Source organism: Peromyscus maniculatus, chromosome 3 (genome assembly GCF_049852395.1).
Source record: "Peromyscus maniculatus bairdii isolate BWxNUB_F1_BW_parent chromosome 3, HU_Pman_BW_mat_3.1, whole genome shotgun sequence".
In the NCBI taxonomy this organism is placed as follows: Eukaryota; Metazoa; Chordata; class Mammalia; order Rodentia; family Cricetidae; genus Peromyscus; species Peromyscus maniculatus.
The window spans coordinates 97137876-97146434 of NC_134854.1; the positions used below are offsets into that span (position 1 = coordinate 97137876).

Sequence of the window (8559 nt, forward strand, 5' to 3'; positions counted from 1 at the left end):
GGTTTCCTCATGAAATATCTTATTTTCTGTCTATGGTGACTGAAAATTTTGCTGGGTATAGAAGTCTAGGCTGGCATCCATGGTCTCTTAGTGTCTGCAAAACATCTGTCCAGGACCTTGTGGCTTTTACAATCTCCATTGAGAAGTCAGATATAATTCTGAATGGTTACCTTTATATGTTACTTGGCATTTTTCCTTTGCAGCTCTTAATATTGTTTCTTTTTTAATTTTTTAATCTTTATTGAATAATCAATAAAAAAAAGTTTTAAAAAAGGAAAAAAAAGTTCCAGGGACTTGCAGGCTTGACCTACTTACAGTAATGAAGCCTTTGGGCTGTGACAGGTAAGAAACACGGCATTATTGAAGGCTCCAGGTGTTTTTTGAGAGCATCAGCTAATGCACTGACCAGTGAGCATGTTTGAACTCACTTACCAATAGTGCCAGCTCCTTGCTTGCCATCCATCATGCTCTTGACCCATTCATGTGTGTCTCTTCACACACCTGTCTTCCACATGCCAGGAATCGGGCTCTGCAGTGAACACAGCATAGCAGAATCTCTCCACTCTGAACACACAGACATATGAATATCCAGCTCCTGGTCTGTGGACTTGGATAAATATGCATGTGTACTTTATCTTCTCCTGCTCCTCGCCGAAGTAAGTGACAGGCAGCTGTTGAATGCACTTCTCTGTTTCATACTCTGGCTGCACAAGTTCTTTCTTCTCTGCTTCAAATCCAATTATTTGCTGTTTGTTTCCATCCAAACCAATGGACAAAAATCCCCCTTCAGTTTTTTCAAATGCAGAAACAGTTCAAGGGATGAGCTCTCTAGTGCATCTTAGCAATTGTTTCATTGAAAGCAATGTAACTTCAACATAGGTGGATCTCTTGAAGGGGAAGTCTTCTTGGTGCTGAAATTGTGCTTGTTAAAAATTGCAGCAGCCAGGTCCTCCACAATACTCTACTTTACTCCAGGGCAGGCTCTGCCTGCAGGCAGCTCTGGTCTGACACAGGATCTCTCTCCAGTTTCCACCAGGTCTAGGAGGAACAGGAGAGCAGTAGCAGCATTCACTTCATCTGAGGATGACACATTTCTTATGTACAAATTGGTTCTCAGGGTGCCAATTGGCAGCCTAAGGACATCAGGACTCCATGATTTCACAAAGATATAAACATAGCCTCCACCCCCTGTGAAGTTTAGATGCAAACTAAAAAACAGCAGATATTTAAAGAGAGGCTTGCAAATCCAGTCCCAGTCCATCCCTGAGGAGGTTATAATTTTCATTTTCAATTTAAACCTTGATCACCCTATCTCCAGAATTCAGGAGAGCACACACACCTCAGGAGATGTTTTCATTTTCCTGTTTTCTGATGTGAAGGTTCTTCATTTTCTTCAATTGGTCTCCCCAAGCATGACTGATCCTATATTTAGAACCAGTATATCATAGTCTGTTTCTGGATCAACAATGATGGACATTTTCCCCACAGCGTTTGCATTTTCAAGTTGAATTTCTTTCCTGATAGAAGCTGGTGACAAGAAACCCTCCTTCTCCTCTACTGGGTTCATCTTCATCAGGTTATATTTGATCTCATCTTCCAAGTTGTCTTCAGATGCAAATCCAATTATGAAACAGAAGTCCTGGTTCAGCTCTAGAGTTTTGACCAATAATGGTTCATCCATTATTCTTTCAAAATAAACTCTCAGAACTCCAAAAATCCTCAGACAGCATGTGGCTCAATATTTTTTCTTTATTCTGTATGTTAATATTTTGATTTTTATGTGGTGAGTGGACTTTTTTAAGGTCCAGTCTATTTGGTGTTCTGTAAACTTCTTGTGCTTTCTTAGGCATGTTTTCTCTAGGTTGGGAAAGTTTTCTTGTATGATTTTATTGAATATATTTTCTGTGCCTTTGAGTTGGAATTCTTCTTCTTCCATCCCTATTATTCTCAGTTTGGTCTTTACATTTTGTCCCAGAATTCCTGGATATTTTGTCCTAAGAAATTTTTGGATTTAACATTTTCTTTGACCGATGAATCTTTTTCCTCTGTCTTATCTTCAACATCTGAGTTTCTCTCTTCCATCTCTTATATTCTGCTGGAAATGCTTGCCTCTGTAGTACCTCTTCCCTTACCCAGATTTACCATTCCCAGATTTCCCTAGGTTTGTGCTTTCTTTATTGCCTCTATATCAATTTTGAAGTTTGAACTGTTTCCTTCACTTGCTTAGTTATTTTCTTTTTTCCCCTTTGGCTTTTTGTTTTGTTGTATTTTCTTTAAGGCAGAATAACAATACATTCATTGTTATCTAAAATTACACAATTTATTAATTTACATGTTTATATTTTCTAATACCTAAGTTATAGTAAGAAAAATGTGGTAAATTAGGCTGACCTTTTAATGATAAACTAGAAATCAAAGGTGTAAGATTGAACCCAATATTTAAAAGACTCATTCATTTATTTTACATGTTTGAGTGTTTTGTTTTTATGTATAAACATACACCACATTCTTGGTGCCTGCACAGGCTGAAAGAAGACATCAGATACCCTGAAAACAAAGTTACAGTTGTTTGTGAACTTCCATATGGGCACTGGAAAAAAAAAAGAACAAGTACTCTGCAAGAGCAGCATGTGCTTTTAACTACTGAATCAGACCCATAGAATTGTTTCATTTGTTTAGTTCCATCACATATATACCTTAGAATATAGGTGCATCAATTTAGTCAGTAGCAAAAATCAAATGATTCTTTCATTCTTGTTACCATGAAAGATAAACAAGAAAATCAGGCTTCCTAGAGACTCAAAGTGGGGCAGTTTAGCAGTCATTCAAATAAAAAGAAACCAAATAGTGTGCTCTTTCTCTTTAAAACTCACCAGGTTCCACATACATTCCTAACTAAATGTGATAGTGAGCTGAGTTTTACTACTTAAAAACATTGTCACACAGAAGTCACAAATTAGTCTAATACTGCAGAACAAGGGGACATGAGAGGTCACATAAGGCCATATATGAACATGGAAGCCTTCACCTTATATTTAATATGTATTTTTAAGTGCCTCAAGAAATAAACAGTATATTTAGTTATTTCAGGTAATGCTGTGAAATGCACTATGCTAGAATTCTTAAATACAATGAAGACATGGATGTGATAGACATTTAAAAAATGAGATTCCTATGAGACTATAGTAAATATTTTGAAGTTATTGTGAGGGTATCAAAGGGACATACAAATTTGACATGGTAGAAAATCCTTTTTTGGGTAGGAAGTAGAGGAGGGACAAACTATACATGGAAATGAAGGTATTATACAGGAAGAACAAAGAACCAGTCAGGGAAAAACAACAGGAATATCGCAAGAGTGTTTCAAAACAACATGTAAAAGTTTTCAGGTGGTACAGTGAACCACTGTAAAAATGGAAAAAGAAAATAAAAGCTGTGATTATCATTATAGAAAGAGAACCACTTGCTTCTTTGGATCTGGTCAATCACTGTTTCTCTGTAGACCTCATTGGAGAAGAAGTACCAATATAAAGGATGTGACCACTTCCTACTTTAAGCACATCTAGTTCTGCAAAGTGAATTCAGCAGCTCAACTCTTAACAAAGTCATGGTGAGGATCAAACAATATAGGAATATAAAAATTTAAAAGTGGTTCTATGGGATTAGCACTCTGAAAGACATATCCTGCTTGAAGCATCTGTGTCTCAGCTAGGCTTTGATGTACATCCACAAGGATCAGTTTATTTTCACCCAGGTGTGATGATTTCACTGTAAGTTCAATAGATTCTTTGATTTCACTCAGGCAGTTCATAACTAAACCTAAAGTAAATGGCAAGGAAAGAAAACACAGTGTGTTGCTCATGATAAAAGTTAATATTGATCTTGCAGCAGAATTCTTCTCCCACAAAGTTCTTATTACACAAACGAAGCAGCACCATTACATTTAGGGATAAGTAAATGTTAGCAGTGAAAGTATATTGGGATGTGACTTTTTCAGGTCAAGCAAGTTAACTTTGTAGCATAGGTGCAGGTGATGCAGCTAAGAAGATTATTCACATGCATTTCTTTGCGTTTCCACTGTGAGACATAACCTAGGCATAATCGGTGAAAGAAGCACATGGCATCAGAATACTCCTCAGGTGTTCCTTCCAAAATGCAAACATCTACATATGCTTGATCTTCAGTTTACTATTTCGCTTCATGTAAATCTCTATGAAGTTTGTAGCTTTAAAATAATTTACAAGTCAGTAAGAAAAAAATTATTTTACTTCGTGGCTTAAAAAGTCATAAAAGGCAAAGAAATTTCAATACTCTGAGAGCCTGAAGCAACAGTGAAATAAATTTACTCTAATTGCTTTATATTCTTTATAATATCCAAAGTTTAAAAAGTTGTAAAGCATGCAAATAATTATTTTTGCAAACTTATATATTATGTATTTTGTGGTTGTGTGTGCAAGCATGCACCACACTGCATATGTGAAGGCCAGAGGGGAACTTAAAGAAGTTGGTTCTCTCTTTCCACATTATGAGCCCAGGAATTGACTTAGGCTTTCAGTCTTATAGCAAGATCCTTTACTTCCTGAGCCATCCAGCTGGTAATTAAATAATTGTTAATTGTACCAGACTATGAAATATAATTGAACTACTGGTTTATTTAGAATGTTTTGACAAAATAGATTGGAGTATAGCTCACATTCTAGGTGTAGACTATAAGAGAGGAACACATCATACATTAAAGAAAAAAATCAGTAATAATAAAAATGCACTAAGAGTTCACAAAAGAACAAAGATGAATGTTAAAAACAAAAAGACTTGTATAAAAGCACAAAATAAATAGCAAAAAATTGTCTTTGATGATTATTTCATATTGTATATGTAGTGAGGAAAAGAATGGAAAAGAGAAGGAAAGAAAGAGGAAGAGAAGAAGGTGTATAGTGATCATTAAATAACACTGAAAATTCAAAGCAATATTTTCCCAGATCCATTGTGAATATCTTATGTTCTTCACCATATCTATCTTGAAGTATCTCACATACCATATTTCAGATAAAAGTAAGGTGTTTTATGTCTTTTGTTTAGGTTTAGTGCACTAGTGATTATTCAGTTTTTATCCTTAGACACTCAGTAACTATCTTGATGGAAACTATTGATTTCAGAGGAGTTAATTTTATTTTAATTTTACATTAATTTTACTATAGTAATTTGTCACTTGAGATTCTGCCTATTTCTAGTAGTGCTTTCAGCTGAAAATGAAAAGATGTTCTTCAGAAGAAAGAAAGAGAGGATGAGGGAAAGTCAGAGACTTGTAATGGAATCTTATAGAAACTTTTTTCTCCCTGTGCATTTCCCTGGCAAACAGAATTCCAGTGTTACTTTTATTTTTGAGGCTAAGTCTAAAACTCAAATGCATAGGTGCTTTTATCTGTGGAATGTTTTTTGCCACAGCAGACAGCACAAATGATTTGGGGAACAAAACCCAAACTGGTTTTCTTTCCCTTTCAAAAAGACCCATCACCTGTCCATGGCCCTGCCACATCAAGGCAAGCAAGCACTTTGATTTGATGTTACATAAAACATTTCTATAGAGAAGACTTTCTCAGAAAAATGAAAGAATAAGCAGAGTTTGGAAAGCTTCCTATAAGGAAGCTTCCCATCAAATATTTACTAATCATTTTCTAAATTTCAACACTATCTTACAGTTTGGGGATAATATGTACAGAAAATTTTTCCAATTTCTTGTAACATCCGCTGTTTTGAGATCAATAGTGTCTGTGTTGTGGAAAACAATAATATTACTGTCACAAGTTTCTGATGAATGGGGATGGATGGAGTAGAGAGAATGTCTGTCTACCTATGCAAGGATACAACTTCTCAAATTCTCAGATGAAAAATCAAATTAAAAAAGAAATACTGCATTGCATGTCTTCCTGCCCTCCATTTCCAAACTCTATTCTTATCCTGAACCCTATGGCAGACCATTTGCAATGCACTACCCTCCCTCTCTGCCTCCATCTACAGGGAATTTCTCCTAACTTCATGACACACCCAGCTCCCTTTTCCCAGTGGACACCTTCCTCCATGCTGTACTCTAGCCCATTTCCCATTCTTCCTTGTCAGCCTTTCCCCCAATACCTAGAAACATACTTCTCCCTGGGATCTCTAGTGGCCACATCTACCAAGGACTCAGAAATACTTCTTACAAAGCAATCAACAGCCACTACATTTTCCTAAGATCCAGAGAGGGCAACAGAAAGGAAGGAAGAGAACATAACCCTGCCAAGGTAAGACCAGATATCAACATCAATAATTACAATCATCCCAGACCTGTATAACTAAACAGCAGTGTAAAACAATCATTAATACACAAAACAATATGTCTCCATCAGAATCCAACAACCCTAGGACTCTAGATGATGAGAAACTCAATGTAGCTGAGGCACAAGTCAGGAATTTCAAAACAGCTATTGTGAATATATTCAAAGATATTAAGAGGTTATAAATAATCCCATAATGAAGATTGTGAGAACACAAAAAAACAATAGATTGAAATGGGGAAAACAATTCAAGACATGAAAGCAGAAATAGAATCATTAAAGAAAATCCAATTTGATATAAAACTGGAATTGTAAAATTTTAGAACTCAAACAATGAAAAGGTAAGCCTCACAAAAGAATATACAAGATGGAAAAAGGATACCTCAGTCAAAGAATATATATATATATATATATATATATATATATATATATATATATATATATATATATATATTGAGTGTGTGTGTGTGTGTATGTGTGTCTGATACTTTCAAAACTCTAAGAGACCACAGATGACAGAACAGAATACTACACCTAGCAAAACTTTCAATAACACTAGGAGAAAGAAAAACATTTAATTAAAGCAGAATATTTCTATAAATCTAGCTTCTACATAAGGCATTAAAGGAAAATTCCAACATGAGGAGGTTACCTCTACCCCCTCAATAAAACAATAATTAATCCCAGATTAGCAAATTAAAAGAAGGTTGAATAAATCCACAGCACCAAAACAAATTAATGGGGGGGGTGAAAAACAATGAGAACCCTCAACATCAACAGTTTTAATTTCTAAATTTAAAAACAAACAAACAAACAAAAAACTGACTAACTAAAGGGACGTGAAGAAAATCCATCCTTCTGTTTCATCTAAGAAACAGACCTTACCATCACCTCAAGGTAGAGGATGAAAAAAAGATATTCCAAGAACATGGACCTAAGAAGCGAGATTGTATAATCATTTTAGTAACTGACAGAATACACTTCACACCAAAAGTAATCAGAAGAGATTGGGACAGACACTATAAACTCATCAAAGAAAAAATCTACCAAGAGGGTATTGTAAGTTTTAACAACTATGCCCCAAACACAAGGGCACCCAGGTTCAAAAGAGAAACACTACTACAGCTTAAGTCACACATTGATTCCTACACAGTGATAGAGGGTGAATTTAACACCCCACTTCCAACAAAAGACAGGTCATGCAGACAAAATCAAACAGAAATGCTGTAGTTAAATGGTGTCATAAATCAAATAGACTTAACAGATATTTACAGAAAATTTTACCCAAATATAAAAGAATACACCTTCTTCTCATCAGCTCAAGGAATGTTCTCAAAAGATTGATCACATGCTTTGGAATAAAGCAAGTTTTAGCAGATAAAAGAAAATTGAAAGAATGAACTGTATCCTGTTTGACAACCATGTATTAATGCTGGATATTAACCACAATAGAAAAATCAGAAAATCTACAAAATCAAGAAAACTGAAACAAATCACTTTTGATTGAAAACTGTGTGAAGAGAGATATTAAAAGGCATTTAGAATTGGATTAAAGTAAAACACAGCATACTCAAACCTATGGGAAAGTGTGAAAGCAGTTCCAAGGCAAGTTCATAGCACTAAGTGACTACATGAAAAAAAAAAGAAACACATATTAATAACTTAACAGTATACCTGAAAAGCTATAGAATAGTGGTTTTCAACCTTCCTAATGTTACAACCCTTTAATACAGTTCCTCATATTATGGTGACTGTCCAACCATAAAATAATTTTGTTGCTACTCCATAACTGTAATTTTGTTACTGTGATGAATCGTAATGTAAATATTTCTTATCCAGGATACCTGAAATGAATCCTGTGTGAAAGGGTTATATGACTCCAAAAGGGATCACAACCCACAAGTTGAGAACCACTGCACTATAACAAAAGAAAGAGTGAACACCTAGAGAAGTTGATGGAAAAAATTATCAAAGTCAGGCTTAAATCAATGAAGTAAATATAGACAAACAAACAAATAAACCAATATGCAATATACATAATGAAATTGAATACTGGTTCCTTAAGGAAATCAATAAGATTGGTTAAATTCTTTGCCAAATGAATGAAAAAATGGAGAGATGATCAAGATTAATAACATTAGAGACAAACAGAGGGCATCACCACAGATACTAAAGAAACCCAAGGAATCACAAGGAAATAATTGAAAAAAATCTATGTTCCACCAAGTTGGAAAACCTAAAAGAA

General features: G+C 35.0%; 1 pseudogene; it reads right to left on the minus strand.

The window, feature by feature from the left end:
* Positions 1–424: 424 nt before the first annotated feature.
* Positions 425–1681, minus strand: LOC102903843 (schlafen family member 2 pseudogene; annotated as a pseudogene).
* Between the last annotated feature and the right edge of the window lie 6878 nt (positions 1682–8559).